The sequence below is a fragment of the Rissa tridactyla genome, chromosome 5 (assembly GCF_028500815.1).
Source record: "Rissa tridactyla isolate bRisTri1 chromosome 5, bRisTri1.patW.cur.20221130, whole genome shotgun sequence".
Taxonomy (NCBI): Eukaryota; Metazoa; Chordata; class Aves; order Charadriiformes; family Laridae; genus Rissa; species Rissa tridactyla.
In genome coordinates this window covers 50,538,151-50,553,206 of record NC_071470.1, presented here as the reverse complement: position 1 = coordinate 50,553,206, position 15,056 = coordinate 50,538,151, and the positions used below count along the sequence as shown (strand labels likewise).

Genomic DNA, 15,056 nt, shown 5'->3' with positions numbered 1-15,056 from the left:
TCTGCCTGTTAAAAGTTTAATCTATAACAAAACGTATCATTAACAGACAATTGTATGTTACTCCCTTATTAAAGGCCGTGAGCAAGTACTGAAAACCGGTGTGAAATTTGCTCAGACCCTGCCACAGACAGTCAGCCACCAAAAACATATTTGGCCAAGATCAGGATGTTAAGATGAGGGCTTAGGGAGGACAGAGATTACCTTGTGACTAATGTGACTAATCCCCGAATTTCTTCTAACAGCCTTTTTGTGGCAGAGTAGAACAAAGGCACAGAGCTGACAGAACATAACAGCTGATTTTTCTTTCATTTCCCACCAACTCTCCTCTACATCTTTTTCTTCCCCCACCTCAGCAGATGCCCCAGAGTTTACCAGCTATAAAATAAAGAGTAGCAGATAAGAAGAAACCATTCGTGGTGTCAACTCTTAAGAGCTGGCAATCTAATTTCTCTCTATTCCTTTTATTTCCTCTCATCTATCCCATATCCGTGTTTTCTGCAACTCTCTTCTCAATTTTATTTTGAAATATAGTTTTCCTAGATCTTTTATTTTTCCTTCTACTTTCCCATTACTCATCAACTTCTAAATATTTAAATCCAGACAATCGTTTTAACATCCCTGGTCTTTTTAATCTCTGCTCCAGATGGACTTTGGAAAGACTCTAAATGCCTTGTTTCCCACCTGGTATTGTGCCCTTGCATAATTACCCTTACTATAGAATACGTGCCTATAGGTACAGAAGAGTTTATTTTCACACACACTGAACTTAGACTAATTGTGTCTGTAGTAGCTTGACTGTTCTGAAATTCCTATTCTTCTAGACTCTCAACTCAATGTAAGAAAAATTTTAGTAACCTAATTTTTAGAGGTACTAAGAATTCAGTGATGTAACAAAAAACCATCCAAAAAAAGTACATGCACAGTAACTTTTGAAATTCAGTCCTTGACAAAAATAAATGCTGTACAAAGCACACTACCAGACACTAAAAGTATTATTTAAGGTTATAATCAAGGCCTCATTAAAATCAGTAGCAGAGTTTTGCCACTGGCTTAACAGAGCCAACATTTCTTAGAGCTTATCCCTGCTACTTTAAAAAATGGGTTCAAAACACTAACAAATTAAGATGCTTGAGTCTTCTTCCCACAGTATAATCACTGCACTAACTATAGCTACAAAACACTAGAGAATTCACACAAAACATAACCACATTATTTTGCTGCTCACAGTGAGGGGAGAGCCTGCTGTCACCTTTGCACACCACATTCTTTATACCACACCTACTTTTACATTGGGAAACGGCAAAGCCAAAAAAGAATAAAAGATACCCACACGGTTCTCCCACCCCAGGATGCCTCGCGGCTCATTAACCTCTAACAGAAGGAAGGTACATGGAGCAATTAGATTGCCTTTGCAGAGTGCCTCTGGAAGACATACAGGTGTGCTTTCACATACTACATGTTTTTTTTCCAAATAGCCAAGTGGTCATGCAACAAGAAACTACACCACAACGTTTGCACTTCTGTATGCATATCGAAACTAATGTTTGCATTACACGATATCAATCTGCAAATGCTATTTGCTACAGGCGCTGTGTATCCCAACAGTACTTGTTTTAAATATCAAGAAATATTAAAAATGTAATATGTATTGGTATTTTATTATCTAGAGCAACTTTCTCATTTTAAGCACAGTTGATACCTTGCACTCACAGCTGAAGGCATGATCTGCTCTCAAGGTATTTGAGAGGTCTGTGAGTCTGAGAGAATGTACATCAACTTGCAGCATCACTTTACTTTAAATAAGTATGGGGAAAGCCATATCCTTTTCCCTATCACTATTTTCCACCAGTCACCTCCCTTCAGCAATAAGAAAAAAAGATATATTAATATATCATTGGAAGAATTTTATTACCAAAGCAGTTCATTAATATTTACGAATACTGCAAATGAAGTTAGCTTGTTAGCACTTTCATCCTTTCAATATATAGATTAAGTTCTTATTTAAAGCTTCCGTGTTAACAGCAAAATAAACACTATTTTTCTTGCACAGACTAAAGTAGTAAGCATAGTGACAATTAATAAAGAAAATGAAAGGCAATCTTGTTTTTTGGTAGGACTGTTACTCTATTTCCACAATATGTTCAGCTGGTCATCAAGAATCCACCCTGCATATTTTAAAGTTGTAAAACCTATTAAAACAGTCACTAAGGCTTCCACTCAAACCAGTACCACCAGTACTACCAGTACCTCTGCCACTGGCCTAAATGGCCAAAAACTTCTCCAAGAATCGATAGCAAAACTTCAGTCTTCTCTTCCTCTCTTCTCACCAGTCATAATAGTAAAAAGTGAATACAGAACACTTTAAACAAATGAATAAACGAGTTGGGACTGTTCAGAAATATACCCCCAGTGTAGTCACGGCACTAAATATAGCTAGAAGACACTGAAGAATTTGGAGCTACTACCTAGTACGCAGAACAAAGCGCAAAAATGCTGGTGTATTTAGTTACTGGCAGAGGGGGGAGAAGCTGCCATTAGCAGCTTAGCACAGCCCTCCTACCACATTTTGGCTGTACTGGGTGATTCCATCTTTCTCTGGGTCTGAGATTTTGCTGGCATGGCTAACAATGACAGGTTAACATCATTGGAACAATGACATTTTCACAGGTGTCATTGCTTCACAGGTTCTGCTTCAAATGACAAGGTTCAGACTCTATCACAAGCAACATACAGATGAGGAACCTGTTGAATACTTCTGCACTCTCACCAGATCAGAATCTCCCTGTACTATACAAAAATCAGTAAATCACTTGAGAGCTGCTATTTTCACATTAAAACATTTTAAGAGATCACATCAAGATGGCACATCAAAGAAGAAGCAGAGAAAGAGGCCCAAAAATAAGAGTGAAAGAAGCAAACACAGAGAAGAAAGCCAGAGCTAGAAATGCACTAGAACCAATATATTTTCAGAAGCAATGATTTACACTAATCAAAATGCATAGGCAAAGAACATTTTTTTAAAGTTTCCTACAAGTCTGTCACAACTGGTTCTTCACACTGGAAGACAGCTGTGACCCTCAGAAGCATTAATGACTGAGCTGAATCTCAAATTCCTGATATGCTAGAGCATTATAAAAAATTAAGTGGCATTTCCTTAAATAATGTAAAAGTGTCATTACATTCTAGGAGCGCTGAACTGCTTTCTCTCATACTTAACAATAAAACTAAATCCAGGAAAAGCTTTTTCTCCTAGGCTGAAAAAAATAATCCGCTAGTAATTAGTCTTTAGAGAAAAAATGCTGCATAACTTTACACCCAAATTCTGCAACTGGATCTGTAGGAAGTTTCCACATCTATTACAAATTATCAAAGAAAACTGCAGTAACACAGTTAAGTCATTAAGATAAGACTGTGGGACTTGGGATGCATATTCCAGTTCAACGGTCTGTCTCTATGACAAAACAACTATGTGACTTCAACACAATCACTGCTTCAATTTCCCCATCTACGAGGAAAATAATTACACATTCATACCTTAAAACCCACAGGGCCTTTCACAGCAATAACAAGGGCAAAAAAATAGTACCATCTATAGTCAACTTCAAACATTTAGATACAAAACCGTCATCATTCAGATCTTGTATTACACTTCAACAGTGTATTTGGGGTTTTGGTGTTTGGGTTTTTCTTTCTTAAGTTTTCATGCAGAATTACAAAACGCATGCAACAGACTAAAATACACTTTTTAAAAATTTTTTTATTTTTCCAAATCCAGGACTTTTCTGCTTTTACTTACTGCCTGCATGTAGTTTCTTTTCCCTTACACTATCATTGTATTTTATTATAAAACAACTATGCTGTACAGGACAGATCACATTTCAGGTAAAAGCAGTAGGCTTTGTAAGAAACATTAACATTTTGTTGCCATACAATGAAGAAATGATACTACAGCCTTCAGTCACAGAACGTGTGAGTTTACGTTATCTAAGCAATACGCTCTGCCATGCAGTGAGAACAAGTCAAAAAGCAGCAAGTACAAGTAGCCACATGTTTAACTAGTGAACAGCTACACAGGTTTAATATAGTTGCATGTAAAATATATGGCAGCACCTTCCATAATCTCAAAGTTAAAGGCCCTTGCTGAAGCATAGGAATACACATGAAACGTCACAAGCACAAACCACGCTACACATTTTAACTGCTTACAATTTCTGTATTTTACATGCCATCTCACACAGCCAGCACATTCAATAGCTAAAGTCTAATACAAAAGTGTATTTACTTTATCAAGGTAACCCAGTTTACTGTCATTGCAGAAAACCAACCAAATAAATGCAGTAATGAGAAAAAACCTGATGAAGCTGCATAGTTATTTCTCAGGAAACAAACCCAGCCCCTACTTGCCATTATTTACGTACATATTTCATTTCCCCCTCCTCCCCATGAAGAGCCCCTCCAATTGCAGCAGAACTACTCACAAGGGGAAGACCTGAGGCCCTGAATCTCGTAACAAGCAGTAACTTCTGCAAGATAGAGAATATAGTTCAGTTCTTTCCCCTAACAAGCTGGTAGTTATTCCAAAAATAAAGCACGCACTGCTTATTGATTTGACTTAAAGCGCCTATAAGGTATCTTTTCCAGTAATACTTTCACTGACAAACAAATGCTGTTTCACCTCATGCTTTACTTGTATTAATCGACCTCAGAAAAACAACTGTAAAGGTTTCATTTGTTACCTTGCCTCAAAGGTCCATAACCCCTGATAAATGCACAGCCTCTTTATATTAGGACACCTCCAGAAGTACAATGAAAACAATCCAGGAACCTAAACTCCATGAAAATGTCATGTCTTCAGAATGTGCAGATTTTTGTTTTTCCAAATCTACCATTAAGCTTATTTTGGCAAAATACTTTTCTCAGTGACTTGTATCTGCATAATTCCCAACAACGCATAAAAACCATACATTGACTTATGCAATTCTGACCTCCCAACTACTCCAGGCTAATCCAACAAAGCCATAGCATCTTCCATGAACCTTCATGGAAGAGTAGGATTTTGTCTAGATGGAGCAACATTTCTACATTTCTCTTGCAATTTATAAAACACTCCATCTAGCAAACAAAAACATTACCAAGTTTATTTTAAATTGTTCACCGTCCAGCTATCAACTACAAAGGCTTATATGAGGCATTAGGCTTGCATCGGGAAGGAGAAGTTCAACCACACACATACAGCTTACGCAGCATGAGAGATCATGTTCTCACACAACCATATGCTTAGACCTGAGGATACAAGATGCTTTTTCAGCATCTTCTGTGACTAACAGACTTAAATACCAAACGCTATCTCTTGTAGGGTAGGTACGTACCCTACATACTGTTCCAGGTCCTCCTCCTGGTACAGCTCCCTGTGTCTATCCTGCTACTCAGGCCTGTATCAAGCTCTCCAGAAGGCAGGCCTTGCTCAGGCCAACATGTACCAGCTATTCCAAAAAGCCCTGCCAGGAGCTACAGCTAGGGATACAGGACTTCACCGTGTGGGCTGACAGACGACCTTCCCACTGAACTAAATTCCCCCACAAAACCACCTGAGAGCACTCAGTATCCCTCCAAGACAAACTGGGGAAGTTCTTCAAACCACAGGGACCACAGCACTCCAGACTCCAGGGGGTAAAGGAACCCCAATTTGCAGAAAGTATCCCGTTTGTATGACACACTTCCAACAGACCCTGTGCAGCCACGTACTACCTTTCTCCTGAAACAGTGCTGCCTGTTTAGGGTATGAGCTCCGTTTGGGATGCTAGAAATGAATAACAGCTTCAGGGTGAAAAGTCTCATCATCGTATCTCTAAGGGGCCTTTCTAAGGCTAGTTCTTCCTCTGGGTTATTCCAGGACTGAGTCAGCCCTTCCCATTTCCATTTCTGAGAAAACATTCTTGGAATATTTTTTACTGTTTCTGCAACAATTCTCTGTCCTCAGAAATCATGGCTAAATCAAGCCACTGCAGAGATGATCCCCAACGCAAAAATTTTTTTATGTACTATTACTGCTTTTAGCTACACAAATACAAATATTGCTGTCCTTTACATCAACTGCAGTTATACTACAGAGACACATACAATGAGGAGTTGTAAAGAGGACAAGAAGCCTCCTTGAATGATTAGGTGCGATGTCTTTACTATCTAAGCTTTTCCAGTTCATTAATATTTCACTTCTATATATTCCTTAGCTGCTTTTACAACATGTTCCTTTCTCTCCTTCTTAAGTATGAGCAAAGAGAATTGTTTGAAGTAACTAGTAGACCTTGCCTCACATCCCCACCTCCATGCCCCTGGAGAGTTTAGCACTTCAAGTGCAATATATGCTAGATAGAAAAACACATCTGGCACAGAAAAGGATAAGAGGGGATTCTGAGTCTCCCTTCTAGTTTCATTCAACTATAAAACGTGCACAATAAGAAAACAAAGTGTACTGCAGTTTCTCTTTATGCCAAGACACTTAGTGCTGTCAATCTCAAAGGCAAGACAGAGACATAAAGCTGTGGGGTGTTCCCTTCTCTGTGGAAAAGCAGAACTACCCTGTCCCTTTACAAGACAACTCGCCCCAACTTTCTTTTCCTTGCCAAAAGTGAACACTACCCTCTTTCAGGCCGGAGAAGCAACACCAAAACTATCTAGAAAAAACACGGGATTTCCACAAACCTCTTCCACAGTGAGCACAACCATCACCATCTGCTTCACCTTGAAAGCGTGCCTTGCGTTTTTAAACAACACAGGCAGCATCCTCCAGCTCCCGCCTCCAAATCCAAGCCCACGGCAAAGGCCACACACCACCACCAGTGCCCCGGCCCTACCCATTCCCGCGGCTGAAACCCCCTCTCTCTCCCTGTCATCCCCACAGGTAACAGCAGATCGCTTGAAAAACACAGGGGCAGGGGAAGAAAATAAAGAAGAAATGCCAAAAACAGACAAAAAAAAGGATCTGATCTTCTTCACCTGCAGCAGCAAGGCCGGAGCTGACCCCCGGAGCGGGGCGCAGCCGCCGCGGCACCGGCTCCCCACGCCGTGCCCCACCGCAGGCCGGGCCCGGCGGGCCCCGCACCGCCCCGGGCCTCCCCCTCCAGCCCCGCGGCCCCGCTGCCGCTGCCCCAGCCCCGGCCTGGCCACCGGGTGACACCTGCGGGCACCGAGCCCCTGCCCGCCCCACCACAAAGCCGGTGTCGTCGTCCCCCTCCCCGCCACCCGCTCCCCGGCCGCCCTCGCTAATCTCCGCCGTTACCGGGGATCAGCGCGGAGCTGCGGCACCGGCAGCCCCGATCCTCCGCCGCTGCCACCGCCGCGCCGCGGGTCGGCGCAGGGCGGCCGGGAGCCGCCGCCCCGCCGGCGGGGAAGGCGAGGCCAGGCAAGGCGGAGGGGCCGCCCGCATCACCTCAGCACCTGGGTGGCGGGAAGCGAGGCGGCCCCCACCGCCACCACCCCCCACCCCCGCGGCACCCGCACGCCGGCGGCGCCCCGCGGCCTGTGCCGGCTGCTCTCCCCCGCAGTACCCCGGTACCGCCCGGGGAGACGCGTTACCTGCCCGGGCTCCTCCAGCGCCCGGGGCGCTCGCCGTCCGCCGGCGGGGGCTAGCGACCCTCCCGGCCCCGCGCTGCGTGGGTGGGTGGTTTCCCGCGTCCCCCTCTCCGCCCCGTTGCGGGGTGAATAATCCGTCCGGAGCGGCGGCACCCCGGTGGGTCAGTCCGTCATGTTGCGGCCGGGTGCGTGTGTGTGTGTGCGCGGCGGGCGGATTGGCGGCGTGTGGGGAGGGCGGGAGGCGGAGGCGGGCCGGGGCGGCGCTTCCGCGCCTGTGCCGGTGCGGGGCGGCCCCGCCGCCTCTGTGGTGGTGAGCGTGTCCCTGCGCGCGGCGTGGGCCGCCTGTGTGCACGCGTGTCCCTGTCCCCCCGCCGCCTTGCCACCTGCCGGCGCTGCCCCCGGCGAGGCGGGGGACGGGGGGCCACGGCCCGCCGGGCTCAGCGCCAGGGCGGGGGCGGCGAAGCGAACACGGGTGGGTAGGTGGGGGGGAAGGTCCGAGTGTCCCCGTGAGGGACTGAGTGCCGCTCCGGTGCGTTTGCACTCACCATCTGCTGGAGGATTTGTATTTAATTCCTTTTTTCTCCCCTTTCCCGTAGGGCGGCGGAGCCGTCTGATTTCACTTCCTCATCCTCTCCTCAGATGCGTGTTTTGTCATTATTTTCCAGTGGCTCCATCGGCATCCCGGCGCGTTGCCCGTCCTGGGAAGGGAGGGAGGAAGCGGCGTTTAGCAGCAGCCTCCGCACCAAAGGCGGTCCTCGTGTGCGCCTTTCTAACAGCAGGAATGATTCTCCTGGAATATTGGGTCAGGGCAGAGGTCAATTACGTGGTACTTAAATGTAATAAACTAAGTTCCCTATTCAACTGAGAAAGGGAAAGGTAAAACAGAGGAATAACCACATTCTCTGCAACTAATACTTAAGGAACATGACTGAGTTTTCATTCTATGTTTTTTTCTTGCCAATTTATATGGGATCCTTCCTGCAACACATACCAAAGTGAACTATCTTGCCTCTGTAAGGACATCACTTGAGGAAAATGAGTGAAGATTCACAAGTGACAGACTGTAGAGACATGCCTTGTCCCCTCATATGACAAAAAAAATAACATGGATAACTCCATGCACTGAAGAAATACATAGACTTTGCGGGCTTAAGTCTCTGTAGGAACAAAGTGTGTTCTTCATTCTGTACCATCATTGCTCATCCCGAAAATGAGGGGGCCAAAGAAATTTTAACTATTAGGCTTATACAGAGTAACAGAGAATGGGGTCAGTGAGAGTTTTGAAAAATTTTGACTAAAACGCATTTCCACAAAATACAGCTACAACATAACAGCAACAGTGAGGTTCTGCAGAATTTCTGCATAAGAATTGTGTGAGAGTGCAGAAGCAGTTGTGTGTGTCAGGTTCGGTATGAAAGTGCCAGGAAACTGAATGCTTGTAAATACGTCTTTGCAGATGCTAAACTCCCAAACAAGTGAGTTCACCGTATCTAATTATGTTTATATATAACTCTGTCAATCTGTTCAACATGTTCACAAGACTGTTCTATGAAATGTAATAAACCAAACCTAAAGATGTTTCTGTTTCTTCTTGGGCCAGATAATAAACGTAAACCAGATAAATATTCTACAGCCACAGAGGAAAGTTTGATGTATACAGCACATGACGGTACCACAATGATGCTACAAATTTTTAGTAACCCATCATCAAAAAGTAAAAGTAAAAAGGTAAAAGATGTCACGTGAGAGCACATGTTTGTTACCGTAAGTACCTACCTTCACAATTCAGGAATTTCAAACAAGAGTATGTCATAACCAGATCATTTTACTGAGCGCTCGTTCACAACCCAGCAAAGTGTTAAAAGCACGTACTCAACTCTGTGCGCATGAGTTGGCTCAATGATGAGTAGGGTATTTGCCATAACTAAAATTATGGGTCTGCTTAGCCACTTTATTAAGCCCAGACAGCCTTGATGTTTGAGGCAGAGGAATCCATGTTTGGCTGAATCAGGGTTTTCCTAGGAGTCTTGCATGATTTTAGAACTCCAACTCTCACCCTCTCCTCCTTTTCCCTTGTATTCAGCAGAAGATTCCCAGAGCCTCCTAATGGTTAACTCCAACTCTCTGGTACATTTCTATAAGCTCTCCTGCCTGCCATTGCCCCGAACGGTGAGCCCCTGCGATTAAGCAGCGCTTCCAGGCATGCTCACAAGTGATGCTTCCAGTGAAGCCCGCCAGACTTTGATCAGCCCAGTGACACAGGCAGATGAACAGTGAGCAGCTGCAGGTTGTACAGAATAATGGCAGCTTTTCCAACACTAAATCACATTTTAATGAATTGTGGGGGGGGAAGCCCCAAACATTGCAATAAGCTTAAGCATCAAGCAATACCTGTTTTGAAGTAGGTTTGCTAACAGACACCCCAGTAGATAGCTATGGGAGGAGGAACGCTTCTGGCCATCACACCCTGGACCTGCCCAAGCACATGTAACCTGATTCTCTTCTCATACCATTTTCCAACTGGCACGGCCCTGTGACTTCAGCAGAAAGGCTCTCTATATGATGGGGTATTTCACAGAAACCTTCATTAGGTTTTGCTAGCACAACTAATCCTTAAGAAGAAATTCCAGATTCAGAGGTATGTGGGTTCACTAGGAGCAAGATATTCGCGTTGACTGAGAAATAAACATCCTGAAAGTCACTACAGCTGGCACGTCTGATTCCCTTGCATTGTGTGTCTGCTTTTTCCATTCCTGTTCATTCCTTTTTACCTGCCCAATGTTTTCACATGATCCCCTGTGCTCAATGCTGCCTCCTTCCTAATAAATAGGAGGGATGTGTTTGGTTTTCACACACACACTTTTATCACTCTTTTCCTGCCCCCCACATGTCAGTGTGGATACATCCGAGGGCAGGCACAAGGGGAGCTGAGGCACATGAGATCAAATTGGTTTCAACAGCCACATCCATCAGGATTGAACGTGTATCCCTGCGTAACCTTCTTCAAGGCCTCAGCCCTTCACCCATCAGGCATCTCTGTATTCCTGAGACATCTTCGGCTCAGAGAAAGTATTAGTCCGCCTTATTCAACAGACCAGACACTTGGTGGTTGTCTGCACGAGTGACGCTGACTTCATGGAGTTTGGGGCTGGCCATAGCTATAAACTGTCCTTTTGGGGTAAAACAGATCCATCTCTGTTTTGCAGGAGCATTTTATGAGCCTCAAAGGAACAGGTTCTGGGAGGACAGCTAAGTATGCCAAGGAGTGACTCATGACCACAGGCTGGGAGAGTGACCTAACCTTGGCACTGGGGTAGTCCGGGGCATCTTGGGAGGTCCAGGGGATGTACGGCTGCATGGAATTCACTAAAGGTTTTTCTCTAACACTACTAAATAGTAGCGCCAGGTTGGCATTGGAGCTGTTGCTACTCCCCAGTGACCATGAAGCACTCAGGTCAGGTCCTGTTTTGCCTCACCATCACAGGAGAGGGCCAAGGAGGCCTCCTGTACCAAATTGCTTCCACTCTCCTTTCAAGAAACATCTGCTCGGTGGAGCATTGTCACACTAATCAATATGTATTGGTTTTGTATTGCATACAATCATATCCACTTACACCTTTGGAGCAAGGATTAATCAAGTGACCTTCTACTTTCTGTATAGTGCCATGTGTGTACAATGTACTGAATAAATACTGTGACTGAAAACCAGTCAGTTTGTTAAAAGCAGTGAGTTTTATCATGCTAACAACAAAATCTCAAAGGAGATTGAAGTCCACTTTAGTTAATCATAAAAGAATAGTAATCTGAAGCAGTTTTTAAATTAATGTTCATGGGTTTCATCGCCTGCTTTTTAAACGGGCTGTAAATTGATTTATAGTCTCTGTCACTGGGCTCCCTCAGTGCCAATGGCACAAATGACACCACTTTTTAAGAAGATAACCACCTTCACTACTGAGGCCAGAGAGAACAATTACAATTAGAAATGGAGAATTTCTATTAAATCAAAAAGAGAAGTGCTCCTCACACTCTCAAAGGTTAGTTTGTTAAATTGAACACAGAAAGGTTGTTTGACTATCTCTGTAGTGAGATAACTGAGAGGATTTTACCCTTGATGAAAAATCTCCAGTTTGGCATCAGAAAAGGATCAATTCCCCTGCCCTCGCTTTACTCCCTGTTTAGTCTGTTAAAACAGCTCAGTTTTGGCTTTGTGATTTCTTTACAAACAAATTCAAACAGTTAACACAGGTATTGTCATTGTCCATTGCTGAAAACTGCAATGCTAATGAATGTATATCAACTGCACCACAGAAGGGCAGCAAAATGATTTCTCTTTAACAAACCAGTTTTGTGAATACATTTCTTTTAGGTAGTCCTATTTTAAGCACTGCCGATATGCAAGCTTTGTGCTTCACTGTTATGGGTATAATCAAAACAGTTAAAACCTTATCAGGTCTAATATTCATACAAGTTACCTTAGTGGTATAAGTTTGTTTACACTTCCATATAGAAATACCCCGTAACTGGAGAATGCAGTTTCACATAAGCATAAATCTATTTATTTTGATGTTTCACTGTCAAACCTGTAGTGGTGAAAAATTTAACAGTCCTAACTCAGAAGGATATTTTCCCAGTAAAATCTGTGCACATTGGCCGAGAGTCCGATCCTGCAGTATGTGTGCAAACGCCTGGTTCTCCCTTGTAACCACAGAAGCTCCACATGGGTATGTAAATCTGAAGGACTCCAAAGGGCTTGGCCGCTATATTTTTTACAAACAGCAGCTAATAAAAGCATCCAGGGGCTGCCTCGTGTGTTTGCGTGCCTTTTTATTTGCACAACATAAGTCTGCATAAAGTCAGCGTTACTTTTCATTCCAAGCTCCTTCACTTGGAGGATTCCCCATGGCAAAATATTTTGGTTCTCCAGGCTACAAGCGTTTATTTGTTTGTAATTTGTCTGGCCAGCGTTGTAATCTTTGTACTTAAATTGCAAAAATACTTTGATTGTCTGGGGATTTTTTTAAAGGTTATTTTTATAACATTTACATGTTTGGCAAAATGGAAGTTGACAAGCATTCTTTTCAGCCTTGTTATTTATCCATTGTACAAAATGGGAATAGGAAGGAAGCCTGCCGAAAGGGAAAACTGTATTTCTATTTGAAACAGATTGAGTGTTAGCGTTCAAAACATAGTCTGAAGGTGGTATTCTGTACCAGAAAATAGAGGCTTATAAAAGAATAATGTATGCCTCATTTTATCATATCAGTGACTCTAATGCATCATCACAGCAGGAGCTTTCCACAATACCATTGAACCTGGGGGGCTGAGCAAGTTCTGCATTTAAGTCTCATTAATTAGGTTTGCCTTAGGCCTAAATAGTGCCTAAAGTTGTTCGGTTAGTATGGAATTATGAAAGTTTTACTCGTACATTTAGTGAGCAGTAACTTCTCTGCTTTGCAGACAAAGACCACACACAAGACAAAAAAAAAATAAAAAAAAGAGGTAGGCATCATCTGAGATGCAGAGGAATGTAGGATGTCCAAGTATATATATCAAGAGATGTATACACCTACAAGACCAGTTAATGAAAAGGCTTCCACCACAGATAAACTAAGGACCCTGCAGTCCGTCCTTACAGCTGTTACAGGCACTCCATATCACAGGTTTTGCTCGGTACTATTCACCCAGTGAGAACAATGCCAGCTTTCCAGCACTCCCTTCCCGAATTCTCCCTTTTGCTTCTGCTGTAGATCTAACTCCCTTCCTGAAATGCCCATTTTTCAGGTGCCCATCCATCAATACTGACTTTACAGAAGAGAAAATATCAGTTTCTCAACTTCTTTAGCTTGGTAAATCAAAAAAAATATCCGCAAGTAAGAACATCTAGTTAAACTTTAAGCATTGGTCAAAGAATAAGAATTAATATCAAAACCAGAAGAATATGTCATGTATTTTATATTATTCAACAGTTTTTTATAATCTGTAATTAGCATCTTGGCAACACCCAGAAAAAATCTCATTCAGTTACTGATATTCTTCCACACAGACTTTCAGTCTGATCTTGAGTAGGAGGAATCTAGCTGGGAAAACATCCTGGGAAAAATTACGCAAAAACTTATGAGCCCCCTCAATACATTATCTCTGTATATCCACGGTGTAGAGGTCACGTAGGCAAGAATTTGGAAAGCTATACGTGGATGATCACCAGTGCTTTTTCAGGAAGACAAAGGATTAGGTCTTCGTATAAAACATCAGCTCCGTATTTCCAAAAGCACATTAGTTTTTAGCTCTTCAGCAGTCACACAAACCAACCTGTGGCAGACCTTGAATGCCTATACAACAGTAAAGATGTACCCAAGTAAAAAATAAAGCATTTAGACTTAACTACCAATTTGATGTTTTTAATCCTGGAGGCAGATTGTTTATGGGCTACTGCAATATGGTGTGTCTGAATACTCAGCGAGCACATTCCTGTGCCCTGTCTGAGGATGCAGCTGGAGGGTGGATGTATGGGAATAAACGAGCCGAGAGTCTCGCATTGGAAGCCCCTTGCTGAGCCAGGGTTAGAAGAAAGCTTTCTCGGTCTGACTCTGTCGTCTTTTCCACAACACCACCCTTACTTCATATTTGCTACCACACAAAGTACAGTCTCAGGCAGATGTGTGTAAGTGTGAGATAGCAGTTTTATAGAGTAGTACTTACACGGAAATCTGCAAATTCTGTACCAAAAGTCTGCCTTGCATCTCACTGTAGATTGCTATTGCAGCAGCTTGGCTTCCTCGGCCGTTGCACTGGGGTGTGCAATCACGAGGCTCCAGGAGAGACGCCACAGGCTCTCACAATGCGCAATCAAACTGAGACGCAGAGATACACTAAGATGCATCCATTTTCACATTCATGTCTATCATGCCTAGGTTCATACTTAGTATTTATGGAAGGGAGGGCATTTTCTTTATTCAAACATCTCATTTTGAAGTCAGATTCCAAAAATATTCTAGTCTCTACTAGAGATGGACAGTCACTGAAACCGAAGTTGTGATGCTGATTTAAGTGCAAGGTCTGCTGCTAGTGGCTGGAAATCTAGCCTGCTTAATGAATTTATTGGGCTTTGGCTCACATGCTAAGGGATATTTATTACTCCATTACATACTCTATTATTACACAGTATTATTGTTACGAACATCACAAGGACCCATGATGTATGGCACTATCACAGTCAGAATGAGGAAAAAAAAATTAAGCACACTTCCCCAAATATAGAAATGCTCAGTGTTGCCTCATGCGCTGAATATTTGAACAGGCTCATATTTTGGCTCAGGTCCCCGAAGCACATATTCCTTCCTAGGGAACGTGCATCTGGAAGAGCGGATCTATGGTAATGGGACAAGTCTGGTGATCAGAGAGGCAGCAGCTCCCTGCCACTGCCAACCGCTCTTCTCCCATGGAATTTTCTTTCCCATTCATTGATCAGTTTAAACGACCTGAAG

At 43.4% G+C, this 15,056-nt stretch overlaps 1 protein-coding gene across 4 annotated transcripts in view; it reads right to left on the bottom strand.

The window, feature by feature from the left end:
• Nucleotides 1–7,770, bottom strand: part of CCSER1 (coiled-coil serine rich protein 1) — a 695,545-nt gene extending 687,775 nt beyond the window's left edge. For all 4 annotated transcript variants that reach the window (XM_054203343.1, XM_054203348.1, XM_054203347.1 and 1 more), the window contains exon 1: nt 7,576–7,770. The gene's annotated coding sequence lies outside the window, so the exon portion shown is untranslated. The remainder of the gene's footprint in view (nt 1–7,575) is intronic.
• Nucleotides 7,771–15,056: the final 7,286 nt, after the last annotated feature.